The 27,957-nt window shown below is 39.9% G+C and overlaps 1 protein-coding gene across 4 annotated transcripts in view; it reads left to right on the forward strand.

Annotated features, from left to right (window-relative positions):
* Positions 1-232: 232 nt before the first annotated feature.
* nfyc (nuclear transcription factor Y subunit gamma) overlaps positions 233-27,957 on the forward strand; it is a 42,044-nt gene continuing 14,319 nt past the window's right edge. The window contains exons 1-2 of one of the 4 annotated variants that reach the window (XM_012956658.3): positions 233-445; positions 23,548-23,604. The gene's annotated coding sequence lies outside the window, so the exon portion shown is untranslated. Of the gene's footprint in view, positions 446-9,575; positions 9,869-16,276; positions 16,361-23,547; positions 23,605-27,957 lie in introns of those variants that run through there. The other 3 variants (NM_203874.1, XM_012956657.1, XM_018091146.1) reach the window with 3 other exon arrangements.

Genomic DNA, 27,957 nt, shown 5'->3' on the forward strand with positions numbered 1-27,957 from the left:
AAATAAATAGATTTTTATATACACAGCTGATGATCGTGATAAAACAAAAGACTATCGGCTCAGTCCATTTTCGCTGCCATCTCAAAGCAGCACTGATTAATACTTGTCCCAGTTACTCTGGAAACGTCTTACAGAAACGCGCAGTAAAATCCCTTCTCCTTATTTCTCATTGGCTATCTTTGCAGTCGTAGGTGTTGACGTTAAATTCAGCGCAGGCGCAATGTTAACTATACAGTGGGCGGGAATTCTATACCCAGTGTCCGCCATCTTGTTTCGGTTCCCGCTAACCCCTCCCCCTCGTCTCCCGGAGCGCCCTGACCAGGTTAACGACTGTCTCCTTTTGAAGTTTTTGTCCCTTACAAACGATTATTCAGCCGGTGGACCTTGGCGTGTTTAGGAAGCTGTAGGAAAAGCCGATCATTGGTACGCTGCACCGAGGCAGCCGGTGAGTGAGTTATTCCTTGGCGGGTGGGTTAAGGAAGTAGATGGAAAACCCTGGTTCCAAGAACAATGCTATGCAAGGAACAGATTTCGGTGGCATGTACCGGTTCTGTTCCTTTCTCCCCGCCTCGGGCCTCGCTCATTGGTGGAGGCCGCAATGTGGCCGGTGTGATTGGTCGGTGATGGCCGGAAACTAGGCTAAGGAGGAGGCGGGAGAGCTGAAGCACCGAACTAGTACATGGCACCGACTTTGCTTTTACCGGATGCCTAGGGCTGTATATTAATAGTTATGTGGTGCCCTTTGTTCTTGCTGAATTGTATTCGCTACATTCCTGTACTGTTCAGATAAGGGCGGTGCTTCCAGAGCGCCGAATTCGCTTATTTGTTATTAATTAGGTTGTTCACCAAGTACCTCCCCAAGAACAAAGACAATAGGTGCTAACAAAACTAAGAATTATTTGGGCTTTCTCTTTATTGGCTTGTTTAATTATGCCTTTGACATTTTGGAGTAGCGGAGTCTTGCTGCAGCCTTATCTTTCAAAAGCGTATTAAAGGTTAATTCTCCTTCAGAATTAGCTTTCAGTAACGTAACATATAGGCAGTGGTATCCCTGAGACGTGCAGTTAGTCTTCATTTGTATTTACTGTGGTTTCTAAATGATTAAGCTATTTTGGTCGGCAGATCTTCAGTTTGGAAATTCTGGTTGCTATGTCCAGTTTACCCTAGCAACTAGGCAGAGGGCCTACCCACAGGGTGATCTTTCAGCAGCAGTTTACAGTCATAGTAACATAGTAAATTAGGTTGAAAAAAGACACGTCCAAATTTAGCCTTTAATGTCTATATGAAACCCACATGCTATTTGATTCAGATGAAGCCAAAAACCCCATCTGAAGCCTCTCTAATTCCTGACTCCAAAGTGGCAATCGGACCAATCCCTGGATCAACTTGTACTAAGCTATTTGTGACTGTCATTGGACAGTCTTTTTTTTTCTCCCAACCAAATTGTAACTGTTCAATCTCAATAACCTAAAAATTGGAAATCTGTTTGGCAGTGCTCAATTGGCAGGCCTTTTACCTGGAATTACATAATTGTAACTGACCTTACCAGCTTTATATGCCACTGTATGCGTTATTCCCTTTTATAGGGATAACACATTCTATTGCATTTAACAGTTATACAGGACTTTATCCAAATCTTTTTAGTTGCTATCTGATCATTTTACATGGTGAAAGCAACAGCTGCTTAATATGCTCCTTATCATGTACAGTACTAAAAATATAGCCTTCAGCATTATGACTCAAGCTACTGAGTTCGACAGTTGTTGGAAAGGCACAGTTTCCCAGACATTCTCATTTAAGGAACCCACTCACAATTCTATATACTTTAATTTTATAGAATGTTTGAGATTTGTATGTCCAATGTATTTTAAAGGCAAAACCATTTAAAACAATGAAAGTAGTAAAAGGTGAAGCTCTTATTAGACCAAACTTGCTATGTTTTATTTTAGTTCTTTTAAGTGCATTCGATTTCCTTCCTTGAAGTACCTATTTATTTTACAATGACTGCTCACCCTAGTTTAAGTAGTCAGACTTTCCCACCTCAATCACGAGTAGGGTTGTTCACAAAAAAAAATAATTCTTAATGTGGACTAGGGATTCACTGAATCCACTGTGGTTATTTGGCCGAATCTCGAGTCTTTTATGAAAAATTGTTTTATCCAAGGATTAAGTTAAAGGGACAGTAACACCAAAAAATGAAAGTGTATAAAAGTAATTACTATATAATGTACCACTACAGGGCAGCATTACAACTGGTGTGTTTTACTTAGAAAGGCTACTATAGTTTATGTAAATAAAGCTTCTGTGTAGCCATGGGGGCAGCCATTTACAGGAGAAAAGGCACAGGTTACTTAGCAGATAACATATAAAACCCCATTATATTCTACAAAGCTTATCTGTTATCTGCTATGTAACCTGTGCCTTTTCTCCTTTTTCCCAGCTTGAATGGCTGCCCCCGTGTTGACATAGCAGCTTATTTATATAAACTATAGTAGCGTTTCTGTTGCAAACTTACCAGTTTTACCAGCGCAGGGCAACTGTACATTATATTTTAATTACTTTAAAACACTTTCATTTTTTGGTGTTACTGTTCCTTTAAGGATTTGTTTTGGCCATGCAGTTTGATTAGGTCAAATCCAGGATTCACTGCATCTCTTATGTGGACAATGGTATTCTGTGATGATTCACATGATTTTTGTTGTACAGTTCTCGGGCTTTGAATTTAGGCTTAAGTATCCAAGAAGCCAGACAGCAATGTATAAATCATGATGAACAGGAGATGATCTAGACGGAAAGGAAAACAATAAATAAGAATTACATTAAAAGGCTTTGCAGTCAGTGGTTTTTGGTTGCCGTTTTTTCAGTTGCATACTTGAAAGAACACAATAGGAAAAAAAGGAAAACTATTCAAAATGAAACCTTTATTAAATTAGTCTATAGCATACTGAAGGTTATTATAACGGACAGTGTCCCCTTTAAGACTAGAATGTGGAACTCAGTCATAGCAACTGGTTCTTACAGCCCCAACTTGATTGTATTGTAAAAACAGAAATGACACCAGATGGGCTTCTACCAGTTGTGTCTGATTTTTGATGTAATGCACACTTTAATTTTGGCAAATCGGATGTGGTAACATCAGAGGCAATACAGTTGTGTCAGATGCAATGATGCTGAAATTCTGGTGCAAAAAAAAAAAGGGGGGGTGGTTTTCCTTCCCCATCATTTGCAGACATAAATTACCCCTTTCGTGTTGGTGTTGAATTTATGATAATCTTTAAATATAACATAAACAGAGCATGCTATGCAAATATCAGACAACAGTAAAACACAATCTAGAAACAATTGTCTCTTTCATTGTGTAAAATTATGGTTCTGCATGCTAAACATTTTTTCGTTAGATGTCCCACAGTACTGTGGATGTCCTCACTAGCCTACTTTAAAGAAGTTCAATAATGCATAATGAATTAATAGTTACATTTTTTAATAGCAAAGGTCTCAACAGGGGAGGGATGTGTTAACTTCTGGTTCATGCAGTGAGCTGTATTACTTCCTTGGCTAACTGTCATAGTAGATAAGCATTTTTTGATTATCGAATGCCCTTAGCATCCTTGCATATTTTGTTGCACTTAGTCTTTACAAGAAGTGGAATTATGCACAGAGAAATGTCTCACTGTAGCTTTCATGGGTAAGCAACTAATGATTGTTTTTATTCTGCATTTGTAATCCTCAAAAAATGTAATTAACATGGGGCTCGAATTAGAACAACAGGTATAGGCGTCTGTCAGTTAGGGGACCGCATCAATGAGCCGATGCGCTCCCCAATCCTACTAATTTCCAAACCTGCCCGATTTCAGGCCAGATGTTGGTCAGGCAGACCCGTCGTTAGTGCCCATACACAGGCCGATATGCTGCCGAATTGGTCTTAGGTTCCGATATCTGCTGCTAGAATCGGCCCGTGTATGGCCACGTTTAGACTTGGGCTCAGTTCCCTAAAGGTTGATAGTTCTCATTAGTGATATATACTGATTCAATATAAATTCACAGTGATATCAGGTTTGGAGTTAACAACATTCATTGATAGCATTACATCTCAAGGTGGGCATATTGGGGAAAGATCCCCTTGTTTTTCAACCAAAGTAGATCTTTCAGTGTATGGCCAGCTTATTGTAAGTGAATCAAGCCCAAGATGTCCGGCAGATAATTTTAAGATGATCATACAAAGGCAAATCAACCTACATTGTAGTTCAAATCCCAGTACATTAATATGTTCTATTTTGTTTTGACCTATATGCTCTTGTGGGTATATGCTTAAAACAGAATAACTAGTTAAAGGGGATGTTCACCTTTGGACAAATGTCCGAATATGAACAGCCCATGTCATTAAAAACGTTATTCAAATTAATGTTTTTTTGGTTTTTTTTTTTATAACAAAGCATTTTCAATGTAACCTTCACTGAAGCAGCGCTTTGCTGACCCTGAAAGTTCTCTTTTTCCCCTTTTAGGCTGATTCGTCTGTCCACTGACGTGACAAAGAATCTTGAAATACTACTGCTCAAGCACCTTCCATTCCGGTTAATTTGCAAATGTTTGGTACAACTGACTGGAACAATTCAACCAGTTTGTTTAAGGACATGCAAATGAACCTGAAATATAAGGGGCATGCGGAGTAGTGTAGCATTCCTAAATATTCTTTTTTGCCATGCTGTGCACAGGTTCAGTGGAGTTTACCTTGAAGTTCCATAGTCACGTTGAATTGCCTGTGTGTATTTACCCTTAGCATACCACCTATGGCAATAGCATTCAATTGCCTCAAGAGGCAACTTCGCCTATGGTAGAGGAGATTTTTCATCAATGAGCCAATGTGGTCCCTCGTCCAACAAGAAAATCAAACCTGCATGATCGATACCTGGCCACTTTTAGGACAGATATTGGTCTGGTAGGCCCATTGGAGGTGCACATATGTGGGCAGAAAGCTGCCGAATCGTTTTGAAGGACCCTTGTATGGCTACTTTAAGACTATTTAAAGCTTACAGGACCTCCTTTACCTATACTGGGTGCAGCATTTGGCACACAACTTTCCCACATTTTTGGGCACTAAAACGCAATGCTAGTGTTAGTTAATGCTAGTGTTAGTGCAAAGCTTTTTTAGCACCAGTGTGCTCATTGGGTTTAGTAATTTGAATGACATGAATGGTAAAATGTAACTTCTTGTTGAGTCTGCAAGTTTTTTTTTTTTTGCATCCCTTAAATAGCATGCAGTTGAGGTGTGTGAAATAAACCCCTGTGACCTGCCAGTGTGATACCAGTTGTGTCTTCGGTGCAACTTTCGTTCTAAAGAACATAGGAGCACTCAACATTTAGAAGAATAGGAGGAGCAAAAATTCAGAGGTATAGGTCTTCTGGAAGTAACACAGCAGCCCTCTGCACCAATACAAATCTATACCCCCTTTTAAGTCAGATTTATTGGCACTTTACATTGTCTCATTATACTCTGATGTGCTTTGGTAGGCAATTTGACTGCGTATTAGATTGTAAAAATACCCATTGATTTATTTGTGAGTAAGTTCTTACAACCGGCTTTTTTACGCGTTTGAGCATGCCAAAACGCATCAGGTAATCGATTCCATTATATTCTGCCTGTTTGTACTCATGAGCGTTCAGAGTTGCATTTTTGGCATCATGCTGCATTCTTTTGCACTTGACGCATGTTCAAAAGTCAAAAGAACAGAGGGTTGCGACAAAAAAAACCTGTTATCCGGAAAGTTCTGAATTACAGAAAGACCATCTCTCATAGAGTCCATTATAAGCAAATAATTCTAATTTTTAAAAATGATTTCCTTTTTTTCTGTAATAATAAAACAGTGCCTTTTACTTGATCCCAACTAAGATAAAATAAATCCTTATTGGAGGCAAAACAAGTCTATTGGGTTTATTCAATTTTTAAATGATTTTTTGCAGATTTAAGTTATGGAGATCCAAATTACAGTAAGATCCCTTAACCGGAAAACCCCAGGTCCTGAGCATTCTGGATAGCAGGTCCCATACCTATATTTGTTTTTATATGCTCAGCCTGTTTATCTTAACACATAAAAAAAAATGCCCAAATGTACAAGCCCCTCAAGGGTCTGTACACTAGGCAATCCAACTACAAGAATCTCATGGAGTTATACATGAAACATTAACAGCCCTATTATATATACTTACTGCAATGTAGCTTATATATCTGAATAAGCTTCTGTTGGAGTTGCCTTATAAAGAAGTACTGAATAGAGTGTTGCATTAATGCTTGACCCCAAACCTTTACTGAGGACTTAGTTACAGAATCTCGTAAAGTAATGGACTTTTCTATACAATATAGACTGAACAAGTTTTGATTAAAGATCTTGCACCATAAATACATTTTCATGGATGCATTGCTTTGGTTGCAGAAATACAGTTCTTTACATCCCATTTGACCTATAAATGTTATCTAACTGTACACAAGCAAATTCAATAAAGAAACCGTTTATAGCAGACAGAGAAATTAATTTCTCCCAACTGGCTAAAGTCTCTTTCCTGGCTGATACTGCCAAGCATGACCTTATTGCCCCACCTTATCACCTGTTATTTTACTGTGTTGTGCTATTGCACAGCACTGAGGAATATGTTGGTGCTTTATAAATGTAAGTTAGTAATAATTATAATGTAATTATAACTTTTAATATATTTGCAGTACTTGAAGTATATAAACTATAGTATTGTATTTCTCATGAATGATTTCTGGTTGTTATTCAAGTGTTTTCTGGATTCAGAAGGTGAGACTTTCATAGGCATCCATAATAATCATTATGTGCTTAGGTGCTGAAGGCAAATTAGACACTGCATGTCCGTGCAGCATTGTCCCATCAGTGCAGACTCCATAGCTTAGAGAATGTGGTCTGTTGATGTGTTCCTGTGTGATGGAACACAAGTAAACGTCCATTACATGTTTGGGTCAGATTGTCACCTCCCTTTGCTTATGAAGATTCCCTGTCTTGGATCCAGTGCAGAAATAGAGTACGGAGTAGGAAGATGCAGGTTTGGGTCCTACAATTACAACATTTTACAGGTTAAGGTTTTGCCGATTAGGGCTTGGTGCAGGTTGTTTTTCCTTACCCACACCATCAATAGTGGTGCATTTCAGTGGGAAACAAACATTTATCTGACGTGTGATATGAAAATGTAAAATGCTGTGTCTAGTCCTGACAGCCATGTCTGTTCAAAAGGCAAATCTCCCATACAGATTATCGTTTTTACATTTGTTAAGGTCCCCATACACGGGCCGATTCTAGCTGCCGATATCAGTCCCTTAGACCGTTTTGGCAGCTAATCGGCATGTGTATGGGTACTACCGACTGGCCTGCCCGACCAATATCTGGCCCGAAATCGGACAAATATCGATTGGGCAGGTTAAAAAATCTAGTCGGATCGGGGACCGCATCGACTCGTTGATGCGGTCCATGGACCGACTTTGCCTATACCCGTCGTTATAATTCGATCTTTTTGGCCCCAGGGCCAAATGATCGGATTAGCCTGGATTCTCCTGATATCGCCCACCCGTAGTAAGTGGGGGATATCGGGAGAAGATCCACTCGCTCGCCGACATCGCCAAGTGAGTGGATCTGAAGGTGTAAGGGCACCTTTACCGTATTTTATGCATTGTATATTATCTGTGACAATATCCAGTCGAAATCTAAATGTTGCATCATACACTCTGGCTGATGGTTCTTACAGTTATATTTTATTAAAAATATTTTGTGTTCCATGCTGCTGTGACACACACAAGCAAATTAATGGATATTTCAAGACAAAAATTTTATGTTTATGAAATTGTGCGAATATAGGAAGTGGTAAATGTGGGAGCCTTAAATAGTGCAACAGCCCTTTCCTTGCTATCCTCATAGTTGCTACGTCAGCAGAGGAACATAATACCAAGGACATAGTACCTACTTTTCTTGGTTTACGGTTATGTTATAGGAAAAATGCGTTGCCTAGAAAGGCATCTTTCTTGAAGTGCAACAAAAACCTGGCAGATCACTTGCGGGGGTAAGATTTTTGTTTTTGGTTTTTTTTCATCTTATTGTAAACACCATATTTAACACCTCATGAGACTTTCTCAGTTCTTATCTTTGTGTAAGACACACACACAGTGCAATTAAGGTGCATCAAAAATGCTTCTATATGAAGTAGTTAATGCTACCTATGAGCATTTAGGGCTGTGGCACACGGGGTGATTAGTCGCCCGCGACAAATCTCCCGTGTCTCAGGCGACTAATCTCCCCAGATTGCCATCCCACCGGCGAAAATGTAAATCGCCGGTGGGATGGCATACGCGGCGGAGTTTCTTCTCGAGGCAATTTGCGCGATTTCACTGAAATCGCGCCGCCGCGTGTGCCATCCCACCGGCGACTTACATTTTCGCCAGTGGGATGGCAACTCGGGGAGATTAGTCGCCCGCGAACAGGGAGATTTGTCGCGGGCGACTAATCTCCCCGTGTGCCAGAGCCCTTAAAATGTAAGGTTTGTGTGTCACAAAAAAATCTAGCTTGAAAATAGAAACCCATCATAGTATTTAGCTCATATTTTCTGTGTGGCTAGTGGGAAATTTCCATCTCTGAAAGAATTGTGTATAGTAGTTTTGTCTAACCTTTGTAAGTAATATTTGTGTAAATGAAGCAAGCTTCATGCTGTGTTGATTAAGTGCATATTTGTGTTTTCTGTCAGGCTCACATCTATACCTCACTTTATATTATCAATTATATTACATGTCTTTGTACAAAATGTAGCAGCATTGTGCCACATACTGTAAATAGTATGTACAGAAGTGGCATATATTTTAGTCTCCTGTGACCTTGGATTTAGTGACCTTGCTGTGCCTACCTGCGCTGTTAGATAAACTGCACTCATTTCGATGTGCATATTCTGGATCCAGCTGGATTTGCACGCAAAGTGACCTTAACATTTTCCGTGCAGCATATATTAAGATGTAAATTTTGGTAGTCAAATATAACCCTTTAGTTATTCTGATTCAAAATACCTTTACATGAAATAGGCTTTTATTTTCATGCATTATCTGTGTTGATTGCTGTATCCCCCCTCCCTTCCACTGCACAAACAGCATTAGTTAAATATTCTGTGCTTTATACAAAGTAGGAACTCACATCTAAAACATGCTCACTTTACTTAACAACTTTGTTTTGCCTTATGTTTTGTAATGAAATAAGCAAAGTTAGAGTTCCCTTATTAACTTTTTCTGGTTAGAAACACAGTATATGTGCATGTTCACATAAAGAAAAGAAATGCTTGTGCTGTGTAAAGTATATTGTCTGTTTTTTAAAGTCACTCGGTCTGACCCCTGTTCATCTCAAGGTAACTTTAAACAGGAAGTGTAACAGGGGAGGTGAATGACAAGAGCCTTTGCCAATAGCAGCATTACAGTATCATCAAATAACAAAGCCTAGCCAATAGGCAGGCACGGGAGGATGGGCTTGGTGTCATGTAGCAAGCTAGATTGAATGCCTTTGACTGTTAAAGTGGAAGGAGGCTGCAGGATTTTTCATTGGAGACTTGGGAGTTTTTCCCTTAGACAGGGGTCAGCTGAAAGACAAAGAAAAATGGCGAGTAGTTTGCAAGGAGAACAGCTCCTGTTTGCTTGGGCTTTGCCCTGGATCTGCTACAGCCTTTCCCTTGCATATTCTCATGCCTTTGTCCTTTCTTCTCCTTTTTTTTTTCTCTTTCCCGTGAGGGGGGAGGAAAGTGAGAGTGGAGCTGAAAGGGAAAAATAGCAGTGCTTGTGCTTTTACATAGCATGGTGTGATTTGACTTTCTCAACAAAATGTTGGTGTATGTGGTAAGTACCTTTTCCCCTTCTTTTTGTGTATTAAAGTCTTAAGCCTTTTCTAGCTTCATTGTGGAGCCCAAGTTTGAACAGTCTAAGAAAATGGCCCCCTTTACATTCCTAACATACCTTCTGCTGCACCTCTTTCCCTGAGTGTTGTTTTTTTTTAGTCCTTAAATAAGCATGCTTTTTCCCCACTTTAAAGCAGCATAGAGTTTGATAAGAACTCTCTCAAAGTACAGCTAATATTTTGAAAGGAAATTTGCTATTCTAAAGCAGCTGCTGTTCTGTTATATTGAGTATAGAGTGAGAGGAACAAAGGAGTGTGTATATAAATGTGTGTAGTGCGTGCAGTCACAGCACAACCTTCATATTTATTCAGAACCTTTAACCCTTTTCAGAATGCTGACCTGTTACATTTTTGCAATGTGTCATGCTGCTTTAGTGGAGGCAGTGTTTTTATAAAAGTGAAATAGCTACATCTCTGGATAAAGAGGTTATTAACCTAAGGCCTTTTTATTCAGAGCTATTTTGGCTTCTCCTAGGATAATTAGACATGAATGTTAATTGTTTAGTCTACTATATTTAGCTGACAGGAGCATGGTATTTTTTTTGTTTTGCCGTTTTAATTTTTTTAATTTCACTTTTTGTGTGTATATAAGTTTTGGATTATCTGCTCAGTACAAGCCTACATTTTCAACCCACTTTGTCCCAGATGTTGCAATAAATTCAAATGTTCTCCATTCATGCACTGTGTTACTTATGCAGGTAAACCATTCAGTTGCTAAACATCTGCTTTAATTATTTAAACAAACATGCACCTATGAATGACAGCAAATGACAACCAGTGACCCTGTAAATTTTTGTCATTTAATAGATGCAGACATGGAATACTTTAAACCTGGTGTAGTTGCAAATAAGGTATGAAGGTCATTGGAATGTTAGTGGTGCTGCAATACATTCCAGACCAAAACTAGGAATGCTCTGCAGGCCAGAAACATAGTACTGGAGGTAGCCTGGGCAAGTTTCCCCCCCAGACTTTGCCTCATTCATATAGATATTTTAGTGCCTTGTTCACAGTTTTTCTTTTTTATCTGGCATTCTAGCTAGTTCATGCTGTCAGAGCCAGGCCTTTAGCCAGCATGACCTTGAGATGCTGCTGCCTTGGAGTTTGGAGAATGAAGGACAAAGTTTGTTTGTACAGGTTTGAAAGTGAATAAAAACTTAATAGGCTTAAGCTGAGCAGTTTCCAAAGAGTGACAGCTTAGATCTGTGGCTGTTTGAACAAGTAAAACTTGACTGATGGACAGTAAGAACAAAATAGTGCCTGTGTAATCGCAACAACTGCTTTTTTGATTCCACTTTGAATTGGGGGCTGCCTGTTACATTTGTACAGTTAAAAGGCATGTCCATCCAAAAACTTATTTTTAATTTAAGTGTAGTTCCAACCAAGTTTCCAATACATATTCATTTAAACCATTTTAATGGATATTATTTGTAAATGTAATTGCATTGAAAGCTGCATTTGTGTCATTTTGTTCTAACCCTTGTACTAGTGTAGCAGAAATCAGGTCTCAAGTTCTTTTAGGGTGAAGACACACGGAGCTACTTAGTAGCAGCTGCTTGTCATGGCTACTAAATGCACGAAAATACCCTGCCACAGACAATACTGCGAATTGACTCTGCTAAAACACATTATCAGTAAATGATCAGCTTTTTCTATTTGTGTGGCTCTGACAAGTAGCTGCTACCAGTAGCTTAGGTTGAAGACACACGGGGCTACTATTAGCAGCTACTTTTTCACGGCTACTAAGCACCCTGCCATAGACAATACTGCTAAAACACACACACAGACAATTATCAGTAAGTTATCAGCATTGTCTACTTTAGTAGCCATGCCGAGTAGCTGGTACTAGTAGCTCCATGTGTCTTCACCCTTAGGGCTCTGGCTCACGACAAATCTCCCTGTTCGCGGGTGACTAATCTCCCCATGTACCAGAGCCCTTAATCGGCTGGATTGTACTACATTGTTTCAGGAGACAGAAGCCAGAATGCAGATAATATAAATAGCGAGACAGATGCTACTTTGAGTAGCAGTTAAATTTACAATGAACTTTAAAACCATTGTAAATTAATATGTATGGGGAAAGTTTGATAGAATTTTATTTAATCATGCAAAATACAGTGTTTGGATAGAGTCTGCCTTTAAGTGCTAATAAAATAAAGCAATCTAAGAAAGTATTCTGGCCAGTAAAATTAAAGTTATTTGGCAGGAGATTGTTAGGTTAAGGCAGGTATCTTCAACCTTTTTTTACTCGTGAGCAACATTCAAATGTAGAAAGTGTAGAAAGCGTTAAACAAGCATGAAAAAAGTTCTTTGGGGGTGACAAATAAGGACTGTGATTGGCTATCCAGTAGCCCCACGTGAACTGCTGACCTGCAGGAGGCTCTGCTTGGAGTAAAACTGTATCTCTGTGCTTCCAAAACTTGCCTCCAAGCCAGAAATGTAAAAATAAACACTTGCTGCTTCCAGTGGCCTCAAGGTATCAAAGGGAGTGGTGAGCAACATGTTGCTTACCAAGCCACTGCTTGGGGATCACCGAGTTAATGCGTGACTGCTGATTGTCAGCCTGCATATAAAAGCAGGTCAAGAATCAACCCCTACACTGGCATCCACCTTTGCCATTGCATTTCGTGTGCAGGCAACACTAAGTGGATTTTGTTGCAAAATGCATTCTTTAGCATTTCTGTTCTGAAATCCGTTCTGTGTGACTGAACCCAGGCCAGCACAATGGCTACTGGTGCAGATACAGGGAAAGGCTGATGCCAGTGTAGGGGCTGACTCCCAGCCTATGTTTATCCACAGGCCCTGTGTGGCATTAGCGTTAATTGGCTACAGTTAGAAATGTCAGTAGTGTCATATTGTTCAGCTTTATTCATTTATTATTTGGCTTTGACTTTTGTGTCAGTTTAAATCCGTTAAATACGAAGCAAGCTTGTGAGGTTTTTTTTTTTATCTTATCTGCAAGGAGTTATATGTTTTTGTCTTTGGTGGGTTTTCTCTCTCACTTTTTTTTAGAGTGGCATTTAAGTATATGAAGTTTCTACTGTTCTACCCTATGAATGCACCTATGCTGCAGTGAACTAAGCAAGGGTCAGCAGAGCCAGTCTCTGGAAAATAGCACAGCAGTTGTCTCCAGTGCATCACTTACTACAGGTATCAGACTCCCTTATCCGGAAACCGATTATCCAGAAATTTCCAAATTACAGCAAGACCATCTCCATATTAATCAAATAACTCAGGTTTTTAAAAATGATTTCGTTTTTCTCTGTAATAATAAAACAGTACCTTGTACTTGATCCCAACTAAGATATAATTAATCCTTATTGGAGGCAAAACAATCCAACTGGGTTTAATTACTGTTTAAATAACGTTTTTAGCAGACTTTTTAGGTAGGAGGTCCAAATTACAGAAAGACCCCTTATCCAGAAAACCCCAGGTCTCGAGCATTCTGGATAATGGGTCCCATACCTGTACTTGCTTTGGAAACACCATATTCTGATGTACAGTGCCAACCCTTGGTCAGCTTTGTACATCAAATAGACAGGCGCTTGACTCTGCTTGCCTTCTTACCAGTAACCCCTATACCCAGTGTTAATGTTAGGGTTGTGTTAGTGGCTAGATTGTTGTGTGGCCTTAGCATGAACTACTCAGTGATTGCTTAGACTACTGCACACACCGTGGATTGGGTAACAGAACAACAGAATAGATTTTACATAGGTAGCGAGTACTTACAATACCTGACCTGGTGGTGCTAGGTATCACTGTAGAAAAAGGTGATTTTTCAAATAATGTGCACAGGCTGTAAGAAAATGCTTCAGTGACTGGGACCACATAAGGGTAAGTCAGCAGAAACACTCCTTGCCCTTTAAAGGACAGTGAAATGTTAATATAAATTTAAAGTAAGTCTAAATATCTAAATTCCCAGATCCCTGCTTGCTTCTCTGAGATATGGTGCTGGCAGCCTACAGCAGTGTGAAGACTATAGTGACATCACTGAAATATCTCTTCCCTTCCTGTAGGCTGCCAGCAGCAGCCTTCCTATTCTCTGAGCATGTGTGTAACTTGATCCTGTCTCCTGTTCTGAGCTACACATGCCCACCAGCCAATCAGAAGCGGATCTGGCAGAGGGGAGGGTGGGGAGGGAATGAAACACATGTGCAGTATGAAGCAAGGAGGGAAAGGAAGGGAGAATACCTTTTTAGAGATGGCTGCCTGTTCTAGAAAATGTGAAGTAAGTGTGACTGAGTAAATATTTGATTAGGTGAGCCAAAAGTGTGGCGTTTTTACTAAACAGTAGGAGGACTATTGGGCAGTATGCTTTTTAAATTTTGACTTGCATTCTCCTTTAAATACACATGATGTTGTAGAGCCCATTCAGCTGAATAAAACAGTGACTGTTTTTTGAAAGATTATTGGTTATTTCACTTGAGATCTGAGTTATTTTGTCTGATAAATAGAACTGAGGAAAGTTGGATCACTAAGTGACCACTAATGTGTTTAGTTCCTGCACTCAATCTACTTTGTTTAAACACGGTTCGATACTCTATAAATGTCTGACATAACATCAACTTTCGGCATGAAAATGCTGAAACGAGTTGCATACACTTATTAGTTCGTAGGATGCTTAATCAGTCTGTTTATGGGGCCTGACTGACTGATATCTGAAAATCGGGCACCCTTCGGACACATCCCTCAATATGCCCAAGGTGGGCATATCGGTGAAAGATTTGTTGGTTTGGCAACCTTGCGAGACAAGCAGGTCTTTCATTGTTTGGCCAGCTCCAAGATTACCAGTATGTATATCTGTCTCACTGGGTAACTGTAGTTGTATGGCCCTTATGGATTGTTTTTGGTTAACTGTTTTTGTTACCATACTGTATCTTAGGTTATTAACCTTAGATTGCTTCTAATATTGTTCAGTTTTACATTCATTTATAAACACATATTTATAAAGTGCCAACGCATTCTGTACTGTTCTGCACTGAACATACAGATAGCATACAAAAACAACCAAAAAGCTATCCTGGTGTTTTAGTAAGAGGAAAGAATGCTTTCTGTTTTCTTCTGAGAATCTTTAAGATATGTAGTCCATAATAGTTTTGAAAACATGGTTTTGTTATGAAGGCGTATAATTATAGCTTTAGGTGGCTTGTGACATGTTGCCACTCCTAATAATAATCAACAGTGTATGTATCCATTTATAACAGTTTGGATAAACATAGGAATGGGTAGGTTTTAATAATTTTGGTTAATTTTATTGCTATATATTCACATGCCCCTGTCCAGAAATTATATTTAACGGGTGACACCATTACATGTCCAATTGTCCCAGCAAAGCATATTCTCTGTTGGTCATTCTTTGACCATTTCTATTACTGAGAGAGCTTTGAAGTTGTAGAATTCCCTCCCTGTATCAGTTGCGCTAGCTGATACATTATATAACTTCAAGAATGGGTTGGATGGCTTTTTAGCAAGTGATGGAATACAGAGTTATGGAAGATATCTCTTAGTACAAGTTGATCCAAGACTCGTCCAATTGCCATCTTGGAGTCAGGAAGGATTTTTTTTCCCCTCTGCGGCAAATTAGAGAGGCTTCGGTTGGGGTTTTTTTTACGCCCTTCTCTGGATCAACTAGCAGTTATGGACGTGTGTCTTTTTTTCAACCTAAGTTACTATGTTACTATCCTTATAGAGTTTAAGAAACATGTAATGGTTTTGATGTCTGTAATTAAAGCATTGTCATCTTAAATGAATACTGCTATGGGAAACACATCAGTTAATAGAGCTTCCCCAGCAGAATTCTGCATTGATATACGTTTTTTAAACATGCAACAGATTTTTGTATTTAATTTTGAAATTTCTCATGGGGCTAGCTATAGTCTTCATTTCCCAGGGTGCCTCAACCATGTGACTTGTGCTCTGATAAACTTCAGTGACACTTTACTGCTGAGCTGCAAGTTGGAGTGTTATCACCCCCCCCCCCCCACTCCCTTTTTTCTCCCAGCAGCCAATCAGCAGAACAATGAGAAAGTAGCAATATAGCAGTTCCCAGTAGATATCAGAATAGCTGGCTCCTTCTGAAAGCTCAGACTCAGGCACAATGCACTGAGATGGCTGCCTACACACCAATATTACAGCTTAAAAAAATATAAAAAATCTGTTGGTTCAAGAATAAAATTTAATGTTAGAGTTAATTATTTGCTATGTAATCAGTGTAATTTAGAAATAAAAAGTACACCATAAAATTCATGACAAAATACCTTTTAAAATATAGAATAACTTGATATTTTACTATTTATTAGCCACTTGAGCATAATTATTTATATGCTAATTTTACTGATTTGATCTAATTTTAGGAATTACAAGTTTGGATATAAACTGCCTTTATAACACACAACCATAAATGTAAGCAAGCTATGCGCATCTATGCAGTATTCCAGGTAATCATATATTGCACCAAAAAAATTCTTAGCTTGTACTTGTTGCATGTGAGCAATAGGTTTTATTGTTTTGTGTGAGTTCAATATAATGAACTACAAGTAGCAACTTCTAATCTCCCTGTGTAGCATGCCAGCTGTATACTTATAGCCCGCTTGGAGCCCACTGTGTGTACATACCTTCCTGCTATGCCTTTTCTGAGCAAAGGATTTAAAATTATCATACAAGTATGATTTTTGTCAAAAAAGAAAAAAAACAGAACCCGTAAATACAGTAAGCTAACACCAAGCATAAATATAATGTACAGTTTTACTTCCCTGGTAGTTGAGTTCTCCCAGTAATATGTCTGACAGACAGCCAATCATGTTGCCCATGTCACAGAAGTAAAATAATGAATTTAATGTTTATCATTGATTATGTAGTCAGCTAATGTAGCCGAAAACCCAGATATAATTGCATGGTCAAAACAAAATACATCCTAAGCAGCTTTTTAATATACATTGATTTTCAGTATCCGTGTTTTGTAAATGGAGTTGCTATTGAAAACAGTATACGTCTGTCTATTGCATTAACCTGCTGGTTTTGACTACATCTGCACTTGTTGCAGTGATGAGACTGTTTCTCAAAATGGCATGTGCATGTGCAGTTCTACTGCAACATTGTTACAGTCTACATTTTGGGTTTACAACCCCTTTTAATTTTCAAGGTATAAGAAAGATTCATCTGTGATGGAGCACTACTAGTAATAGTTTTAACTCCCACTCTTTACTTGCCCCTGGACGTTTATCTATTTTCAGCCATGTGTGAAACATCAAGAATACAGTGCTTCCTTGATCTAATGCTGACATTCCTGACAGTGTGGATCACAGTTGGTCTCGCAGGACTTTCTAAAAGTAAATGCACTCCTTAAATTTCTCATCACTGCCTACAATAGTGTAGCTAGGCCCAGGGCCGGAACTAGGAGTAGGCAGAAGAGGCAGCTGCCTAGGGCGCAACGATTGGGGGGCGCCAGACAAAAGCCTCTCCTGCCTACCCCTAGTCTGTACTCCGTTGCGTTTCGTATCGCAACCCACTGTGCATGGGTTGCGATACGCAGGGGCGAGGTGGCCGACTGGGTTGCCTAGGGCACCCGGTCGGCTCGCCCCGCACCTGGCTAGGCCATTGACATTAGGTCCCCCATTCTGGCATATACTTAGGGTTTTGCTGAACCCTGAATTTTTTGTAAAAGATTTGTCCAAGTACTGGACCAAATCCTAATTTGCATATGCAAATTAGGTGACTTCCGCATTCAGCAGTTCAGCCATGCACTTGGATTCTGCCAATAAAGGCAGAATCCCAAATCAAATACTGGACTCTGTGCAGCCCTAGAATTACTTCTTAGGGTGACAGGCCTTCTTCAAAATCTAGTTTAGATATGCCTCATGTTGGCTTACCAGAGGCATAATAACATACCTGAAGTTTGTGCTTTGTTCCAGTTTGGGTCAGCTTGTGTGGCCAAATATTAAACAGTCTGATTGGTCAGATATCTTTTATTATAAGGGTTTACATTGCTTCAAAATAAAGATATTATTTGTTTAATGTTGATAAATCTCTTATCTAGGTATGCTGCAATAGCTGATTTAATGGATACAATTAATCATTTGTAAGAGAGCTTTCAGAAATCTTTGTGTTCAAGGTTCTTGATCAAGGGAATATCTGATAACCTTGTTGGGACCAAGAACGGTTTTTGTGTTTTATCCTTTTCTCTAAACTGGCTTCATTACATTTCACATTTGCTTTTATCTAGATTAATTAGATCTTTGTGAAGATGTACTTCATGTACACTGGTGCCCTCACTGTTTAGTTAATGCATAGGCAAAACTTGATGTAAAATCTAAATGGTATAGCCAAGCAATGGACATGTTATTTACTTTTTGCTGATAATGTCATCAGGGACACATTTTAAAAAAAAAATTGAGTATGGCTAATGAGACACATGCATTATTATTATTATTATTATTAACATTTATTTATAAAGCGCCAACATACTCCGCAGCACTGTACAATAAGTGGGTTTTATACATTGGACATACAAAGTAACATATAAAGCAATTAATAACCGATGCAAGAGGTGAAGAGGGCCCTGCCCAAAAGAGCTTACAATCTACGTACAAATCAATATTCATTAAAGCTTTTCAAAGAAGTGGGTTGGAACAGTGCATTTTCTGAGATTCTGTACCAGCCCAGGGCAACCACAGCCCCTTTAGCAGGGAAGATCTGTGCCTCAGAAAATGCCCCCAGTAGGTCCTCATCTTTTTTTTGCTGATTTACTGCACATGCTCTGTGCTGCTGTCAGTTACTGAGCTTAGGGACCAACTCACAATGTACTGTATATGTGGAAAATGTCATGGTACAAGGCTGATTAGTAATTGATTTAGATTCTCTTTCAATGGCAGCTCAGAAAGCAGTGCAGATAGCATCAGAACTTAAGCAGCCTTGTAGCATGTCTGCCACACTCTGATAGACAAACATCATTTTCTGCTTAGAATTTAAAATGACCCCTAGGCTTAGCTTCTCAACAGCTGCTCAGAGCACATTGACTGAGCATGTCCAGTGTCACAGGCACAAAATGGGGGGCTCTTGTGCACAACTTTGTAGTCCTGGATTATTACTATTATAGAGATTCTGAAACTTTATGCCTTTATCCCATACCTGTTCTAAACATTTATAAATAGATATAGTGAATTTTAAAGCTGTAAAGGAGGCCATACACTGTGAGATCCGCTCGTTTGGCGGGGTCCCCAAGCGAGTGGATCTTCTCCCAAAATGCCCACCTACAGGTGGGCGATATCAGGCTTATTAGATTTGGCCCTAGGGGACTACATCAACGAGCCGATGCGGTCCTTAATCTGACAGAAAAATCAAGCCCGCCTGATCGAGATCTGGCTGATTTCCGACCAGATGTCGGGCCCATCGTTGGTGCCCATACACGGATAAGGTGCCAAATTAGTCTAAACATATCAGTAGCTGAAATTGGCCCGTAAATGGCCACCTTTAGGGCTCTGGCACACGGGGAGATTAGTCGCCCGCGACAAATCTCCCCAGATTGCCATCCATTCCTCTCGAGGCGTATACCATCCCACCGTGATTTACATTTTCGCCGGTGGGATTGCAATCCGGGGAGATTAGTCGCCCGCGAACAGGGAGTTTTGTCGTGGGCGACTAATCTCCCCGTGTGCCAGAGCCCTAAATCTTTATTGTCTTTATCTAGTAAAAGTAAATCTAGAGCAAGTGGACTTGCTGAGTAAACATTTCACTACTCATCCAAGCAGCTTCTTCAGTTCAACTGACTAGTATGGGAAGTCCTCGGCATATAAACTCTTTCACTAATCTAATCATAATGGCACATTGTAACTCTTAAGAGAGGTGTCACGTGAAACTGGTTGTGACTGCTGTGGGGTTGTGCTACTAGTTTGGATTAGACCAAAATTTCTGCATGCTGCGCTGACACTTTCAAATTGCATGGTGGCTGGAACCACTATATGGAATGCTTTGGAAGCTGAGAATTGACCTTTAATAGAAACTGTGTGTGCACAATACCTATCATTACAAAGGGGGATGGTTAAACTAAACATAAGCCATCATTAATATGCATTTTACATTTCCTTTATACTGAAAAGGACAACTCAGACCCTAGGAAATATATGCAATACGTGTATGATTTTTGTCAATATGTAGATATTTGCAGGGCTGTGGAGTCGGTAGATAAATTCTCCGACTCCTCAGTTTCTGATACTTCCGACTCCACGACTCCGACTCCTCTGTTTTTAATATGCTAATATATTTTATACATTCACTTAAAACACAACTGAACTGATAATAAACTGATAGAAAATTTTATCTATACTCCTAATGATTTCCCTAGAATCCCATAGTCATCAGTGAGAGTTAGGCTAGGTTCACAGTGGGCATTGTGTTCCCAGTAACAGAGGAACACGACGTAGTGGAGCTGCCGCACCGTAACTGTGCGTTACGTCCCATTTAGTGAAGCATACAGTCAATGAAAAGCATGCTTCATGGCCACTCAATGTGTTCGTTTATGCACTACGTGCATTGGGCTTTATTCTTATAGCAGAGAAGTAATTAATTATGACTGTTTGTGAATTGGGACATTTAAACTTGCTTTATTTTTTTTTTATTTCCATTTAAATTTAGTAGGAGTCGGTTCAGTTTTTGCCGACTCCGACTCCAGGTACCCAAAATTGCCTCCAACTCCTCGACTCCACAGCCCTGGATATTTGTTTGCCATCATAAATGTTTCTATCTAATGAAATGTAATTAAATGAATGTTTTGTTTATTTTGTCATGAAAAAATTTGAATTATCTGCGATAGTACCTTTTTGGGGGGGTTAAGATTTGGCCCTGGTGTAAGGAAAAGGTACTGTAAAGTTTTTGTATGGACAATATAGAATGTAGTTAGCAGTCTGCTTAGACAGAAGTGGTGGAGGCAAAAGATTGGGGAAAGCATGCTGGGAGAAGAAAGAGTGCAACCAGTGCAAATAAAGTAGATCTTGGCTTTCCAGGTGGTACACACAGCTGGGCTGATCTGGAGGTATAGTCCCTGGGAAAATGAATGGGTCACATTATGGACCTGTATAGGATAGGTCCATTTCTATGGTATAATGAGAATAAAAGTAGGGTTTTAAGTCAGAGATTCAGAGGTGGCTTAGGTCATAGCTTAGTAAAATATCACTTGCATTATAATGCAGACTCTCTCTCTCACAGTTTGTGTTATCTGTAGCCTACATCTTGTTTCAAGAAGGACTTAATGGATCTCCCTGATTGATGACATTGTAGAAGGTTACAGTATTTATGTCCATTATAGAATGTATCGCTGTAAAAACCCCATTTTACATTTTTAAGGGGACTAAAAAATAGTGTGGAATCTGGGAAAATGCAAAATCCGTATATTCATTATGCAGAATATTAATTCTTTAAAAAGAATTTAAAATGAGGGAAAACTTAAAATATGAGCTAACTTTTGCACTGGCATCTAGCTGTTTCTGTCACTATGCAAATCAGTGTAGATATTTATCTATAAATGTGTAGTGTTTCATAACTATTAGGGGGTAAATATGGGGCTATTCCAACCTAGTTGATTTATTGTGGTATAAACAGCTCTGAAAATGATGGAGGTCCTGAATTTCCCTTGACATAGTTCAGATTTTAGAATCCAAAGCACATAGTGTGGAACCAAATTTAGCTGCATGCCATCTATGATTCATGCCACTAATATACTTGGCATATGTCAGGAGCTGTTTAAAGGTTTTGTGAATGCTTTAAAGAGAACTTGGTGATATTTTTAGAATGTGACAAATACGTGGTGTCCACCTTATTCATGCTGGTGCTAGGCCAGATATTGTGGTAAACACAGATAGGATTTCTACAGTTTAACAGTTGTGGTCTAAGAATCATTAGATTGCATCAGAGCACAAAGCAGTGTTTCATGTTGAGTAATCTGTGAGCTGCATGTGAATGGTTGCTTTTTCAGCAATCCTGACTTTATCCATTGAACTTACTTTTTATCTGTTGCCACTTGTTTTCTTAATGTCACATACAGCAGGGTTCAACCTGCTGTTTTAGGGTAGGTCTCCAAGATCGCCTCCAGTATAGTGAAATGTCTTTTTACGGTAGACTATAGTGATTTAAATAAGGTGCATAAGTAGCATTAATCCAGTGCTTGGACTGTTAAACTGACCCCTTCTGACTCCTAGCCTTAAATGAGAAGGAAAGGTACAATCACTGGGGTGAGCACCCCCCAGTTATTGTAATCGCTTACCTTATAACCAGGGCTGGTGCTCCTGTTAGTAGAAAACCGCACCAGTCTGGGGTAGCTGCAAGAGAGCAATCCTCTTCCTCCTTCTGTCTTTACACCGCTTGCGCATACTCTATAGCAGTGGTTCTCAGCCTTCCTAATGCTGCGACCCTTTAATACAGTTCCTCATGTTGTGGTGATCATAAAATTATTATTAAGACCGTTGGAAATATGTGTTTTCCGATGGTCTTAGGCGACTCCTTTGAAAGGGTCGTTCGACCCCCAGGTTAAAGACAGCTGCTCTAGAGTTGAAAGCTGAACTTTAACTAAAAAACGTCGGCTTTTCCACGCTACTGCATGTGTGCAGGCCCCAGGATTTCGAAGGTAGACGAGAGAGGAGCCCCAGCCTGAGGTATAAAGTAAGCAATTACAATCACTGGGAGTTGCCCCAGGGATTTTACCGTTCCTTCTCCTTTAACGGGAACTCCACCCAAACACAACTTAAGCTTTTTAAGAAATTAAACATAATTTTAAGATTCTTTGTATTATACATCAATCAAAAAAAAAAATATGCAGCCTTTACATGATTTTTAATGTAATAATATGGTTTGGAACAATTACTAGCCTAGCCTCTTGTTTTCTTGCTGATCTGGCTGACTACTTTGAGACTTATTCAAACAAATAGTTTTGGAGGGCACACCACAATTGCTAAAGCAAAAATAGCTGGCTTTAAAAAAGACAGCAAAAAGAAGAAAAAGGGTGCAAATGAGAATCTGTTCCCCAAGCCCACATAGGGGCAAACAGAATATTAATACATGGTGGTATGTACACACACCAAAAGGATTATTAGGAACACCATACTAATACGGTGTTTGACCCCCTTTCGCCTTCAGAACTGCCTTAATTCTACGTGGCATTGATTCAACAAAGTGCTGAAAGCATTCTTTAGAAATGTTGGCCCATAATGATAGGATAGCATCTTGCAGTTGATGGAGATTTGTGGGATGCACATCCAGGGCACGAAGCTCCCGTTCCACCACATCCCAAAGATGCTTCATTGGGTTGAGATCTGGTGACTGTGGGGGCCATTTTAGTACAGTGAACTCATTGTCATGTTCAAGAAACCAATGTGAAATGATTTGAGCTTTGTGACATGGTGCATTATCCTGCTGGAAGTAGTCATCAGAGGATGGGTACATGGTCAGAAACAATGCTCAGGTAGGCCGTGGCATTTAAACGATGCCCAATTGGCACTAAGGGGCCTAAAGTGTGCCAAGAAAACATCCCCCACACCATTACACCACCAGCCTGCACAGTGGTAACAAGGCATGATGGATCCATGTTCTCATTCTGTTTACGCCAAATTCTGACTCTACCATTTGAATGTCTCAACAGAAATCGAGACTCATCAGACCAGGCAACATTTTTCCAGTCTTCAACTATCCAATTTTGGTGAGCTTGTGCAAACTGTAGCCTCTTTTTTTTTTATTTGTAGTGGAGATGAGTGGTACCCGGTGGGGTCTTCTGCTGTTGTAGCCCATCCGCCTCAAGGTTGTGCGTGTTGTGGCTTCACAAATGCTTTGCTGCATACCTCGGTTGTAATGAGTGGTTATTTCAGTCAAAGTTGCTCTTCTATCAGCTTGAATCAGTCGGCCCATTCTCCTCTGACCTCTAGCATCAACAAGGCATTTTCGCCCACAGGACTGCCGCATACTGGATGTTTTTCCCTTTTCACACCATTCTTTGTAAACCCTAGAAATGGTTGTGCGTAAAAATCCCAGTAACTGAGCAGATTGTGAAATACTCAGACCGGCCCGTCTGGCACCAACAACCATGCCATGCTCAAAATTGCTTAAATCACCTTTCTTTCCCATTCTGACATTCAGTTTGGAGTTCAGGAGATTGTCTTGACCAGGACCACACCCCTAAATGCATTGAAGCAACTGCCATGTGATTGGTTGATTAGATAATTGCATTAATAAGAAATTGAACAGGTGTTCCTAATAATCCTTTTGGTGAGTGTATATTATGCATTGTAATGGTCATTCACAATGCTTCATGCAAAGTGCAAAAGAAGGCTGCATTGGGCATTGTGCAGCCTGCACTAGATTCCAAATTAGCGGCAGGTGTGGCATGTGGGTGTCCTCCCCTCTCTCCCCTAACTTACACATCATTTGCACAGCATGGGGATCCTGCAGTTACCACCTGTGTCACCTTATTTTAAATCTAGCACTCCGCACAGAGAGCTACAACCCCATGGTGGTGCAAATGCTTTAAAATGAGCACTACTTAACTCTTGCATTTGCACCCCAGGTTTATAAATGTCCTTTAACGTTGTAGCAGTTATTATTTACAAATATCTTTAAGAACAGTGAAGATTTTAAATTAATGTGTATTGGAAAGTTCCTTAGAATTGTTTCTTTTTTTTTTTTTCATAATATTTTACCTGATGTACCACCTAACTTACTGGGGCAGTGCAGAAAAAACATCTCATTGTTATTAAGTTATGTTTTCCTGTTAAAAAGTACAGGGGGCATATATCAAAATAAGCTGTTTGCTCGCTCTGTCACTATTGGCCCATGTATGGCCTTCTAAAGTGGCGCGCGGACAGTTGAATCCAGTTGTTGTCTGTCTTAAGATTGTCCAGTCAATTGGGCTTTGGGTCAAATGTTCGGATAACCAGTTTGCATTGTTCTGATCTTTTGAGACAAAGTAAGGAGAAGCAAAGCTGCTTGCATTTTGCTGATCACATACCAAGAAGGAACATCCGCAAAAAAAGTTTTCAGTTTAAACAGTTTAAGTTATGTGGTAAAGCTGTTCCCATGAAATCCCTTCTGCACCCCTTGAGCTCCATATACACCCAGAAGGCCAAATATTCTGCAGATGATGGCAACTCCCAAACATTCAAGGGACAGTTCTGGGCAACGTATGCCCCTTATGCTCAGTTTTTGAGTGAGGCCCTGTGTTTTCTGGAAAAAAAGTGCCTGTTAATATGGGGGCTTGCAGATAAGTCAAAAGTGAAATTGCCTTCATAAAACCCCGTTTATGGTGTAAGAGCATAGGAAATAATCACAAAGACTACTCTTCAGCATGGGGTTAAGTTTTGTGGTAGGCTGGCTTGATATACAGTTGTTTGGGTTTCCTGTGCCCTATTCTGTGTCACTTATGTTACACAGAGAACCATCTTACATCTTATCTTCTTTGTGCTTAGTCTCTCACTCTTTCCGGAGTGTTTCTCTGAATGGTTCCTTTGTTCCACATTATTGCAGATGTGCATGGAACTGCAGAGCTCTACACTCCTGGCTTTCATAGTGAAGGTACAAACCTGTTCAACAAAAGAATGCTCTCTGTACTTGTAATGTGATCCTGCTCAATGAAAGATTTTTTTTTTTTTAAACTACAACTATGAACAAAATATATGTGATTATTTAACCCAGTAAGTGCTGTGCCAGCACATTAGATTTTATGTTTCTGGTTTGTACTGATTTGTGCAGCACAGTGTGTTTACCAGCACCAAGTGGCTTGGCAAGATCAAATTACATTAATTGTTCAAATGATCTTCATTTTTTAAATTATTTGCCTTCCTCTTCTGACTCTTCACAGGTTTTTAAATGACACTGACCCCAGCAGACAAAAAAAAAACTGTTGCTCCTTGAGGCTACAATTTTGTGTTTGTTTATTTTTATTAAAATAAATTCAAAAACTGGAAATAATTTAAAGGAAAAATAAAGTCAAAGTCACTTGGGGGTGCCAAAATGTTAGGCACCCCCAAGTGACTTTGACCGCCTACCTTTTACCCCGGGCTGGTGCCCCTGTGAGGAAGGAACAGCACCAGCCCGGGGTAGCTGCCGGCACTTCCTTGCTGCTGATTCGCTGCGCGCGCATGCGCAGTAGAGTGAAAAGCCGAACTTAAATCTTAAAGTCGGCTTTTCACTCTACTGCGCATGCGCCCACCACTGGCACTCAGGAAAAGGAAGCGAGGAAGACGGAAGCGCTGCGCTCCAGGTGCCCCGGGCTGGTGCTGTTTTCTCCTAACAGGGGCACCAGCCCGGGGTACGAGGTAAGCGGTTAAAGTCACTTGGGGGTGCCTAACATTTTGGCACCCCCAAGTGACTTTGACTTTCGTTTCCCTTTAAAGGAGAAGGAAAGGCTAATAAATAGTTAATCTCAAGCTGCAGGCAAACCTTCAGTCCTCTCAATAGTGCCCTTAAGTCTCCCCATATTTCACCTGTTCAGATGATCAGAAGCCAAACAGGTAGAAAAAACGCTGAGCTGTGTAAAAAAAAAAGTTCCCATAATGCCTCACCCCTAGACCGAGACCAAGTGTACATGCTCAGTTTGTAAGACTATGAGTCAGCTTCCTGCTGATTGGCTCAGATCCACATTTCTAAGGGGGGGAGTGAGTTCTTAGCATTCTTGAGGGAGGGGAGCAGGAGAGAGCTGCGAGCTGCATGTCTCTGGCACATGAATTACAGACACAACAAATCTTTTGACAGAGAAGTCAGTGCAGCATTTCTGTGAGTGCTTATGGCTGTATTTACATAGTTACATAGTGCTTATGGCTGCTTTACTTAGTTTTTACCTTTCTTCTTTTATGCTTTGTCAAATTTGTCTATGCCAAATGGCTACAGGGGCAGTGTTGGATGGTGGCACAATGGCTAGTGGCCAGACTATTGGCTGAACATCAGCCCAAGGAGTCGCAATAACATATAAGTCTGTATGCTCCCTAAGATTTGTTTTTGCGTTCTTTACACTTATACAGCTGAACTTAAAGCTGTGCAGTGTTTATTCGGGAGTATAGGTATGGGATCCATTATCCAGAAAGCTCTGGATTACAAGAAGGCCAGCTCACATAGCCTCCATTTTAATCACATTTAGCCAAGTTTTTCAAAATGAAAAAAAAAAAAAAGAAGATAAAACAGTTCCTTGTACTTGATCCGAACTAAGATATAATTAATCCATACTGGAGGCAAAACAATCCTATTGGGTTTATTTAATGTTTAAATGACTTTTCAGTTGACTTAACGTATGGATTACGGAAAGACCCCTTATCCAGAAAGCCCCAGGTCCCAAGTTTTCTTGGTAACGGGTCTCATGCCTGTACTAAGCTAATGGTTTACTGGTGATCAGAAACTAGCTACGGCTAGCTGCCAGCATTCATGTTGCATTCATTTTATACTCTCATTGAGGTATGCACATGCATGTCCCTCAAAATAGATGACAGAGTTTGGAATCATATCTCACTCATTGATTGTAAGAGCAGTTTGGAACTTCCAGGAAATATGAGGCTGCGCTTACAGTTAAGGAGTCTCTCTGCTTGTGTTTTATTACAAAACATGTTTGGAATTCATCTGTTCATGGCGGCAGACTTAGTATTTGGGGGAAATATATAAAGGTGTACCAGAAGTCAAAATTCTCGGTGCAAGCAGAAACAGATATTGAATGTATTGTACAGAATATTTCATACCTGGGACTTCTCATAAGCATTCTTTCCGGTTGTCTAGTGTGATCAGATAGTATGGGAGCCTTTTAAGGACACACCGACACCCTAAATGGTTGTTTACAGTGTGGTTAATGGAATTTGTATATATGGTGAGGGTGGGGGGTATTGCCCTGGATCTTTCCAATTTCCATGGCTTTATGGTGCAATAGTTAATATGAAGTACAGCCGGAAAAGGCTGATGCAGCGTAGGGGCTGATTCTCAACCTGTTTTTATCCGCAGGCTGAGAATCGGCCCCCATGTGGCATTATCTTAATGAGTACTGTGGAAGATCTGAATGTCAAGATTATATATCCTATACCTA

Source organism: Xenopus tropicalis, chromosome 2 (genome assembly GCF_000004195.4).
Source record: "Xenopus tropicalis strain Nigerian chromosome 2, UCB_Xtro_10.0, whole genome shotgun sequence".
Lineage (NCBI taxonomy): Eukaryota > Metazoa > Chordata > Amphibia > Anura > Pipidae > Xenopus > Xenopus tropicalis.